Raw genomic sequence first — 240 nt, forward strand, 5'->3', positions numbered from 1 at the left:
ACCATGTTGCAAATCCATTCTCTTTAATCTTGCTCAGTTCTTCAGCAGATATTTGATGACCATAAGTATTATATACTTCATCGTCATAAACCCTGACACATACAGTATAAACGGATGATTTACGTAGGAGAGTATATATATTCTCTATATACAGTAATTTGTGTAATGTACTAACCTCTCAAACGGTAGAATATATTCACAATTCAACAATACGTAGGTATGAATGACATGGTAATCTCT

Source organism: Tarenaya hassleriana, unplaced genomic scaffold (assembly GCF_000463585.1).
Source record: "Tarenaya hassleriana unplaced genomic scaffold, ASM46358v1 Cleome85, whole genome shotgun sequence".
NCBI classification, from domain to species: Eukaryota; Viridiplantae; Streptophyta; class Magnoliopsida; order Brassicales; family Cleomaceae; genus Tarenaya; species Tarenaya hassleriana.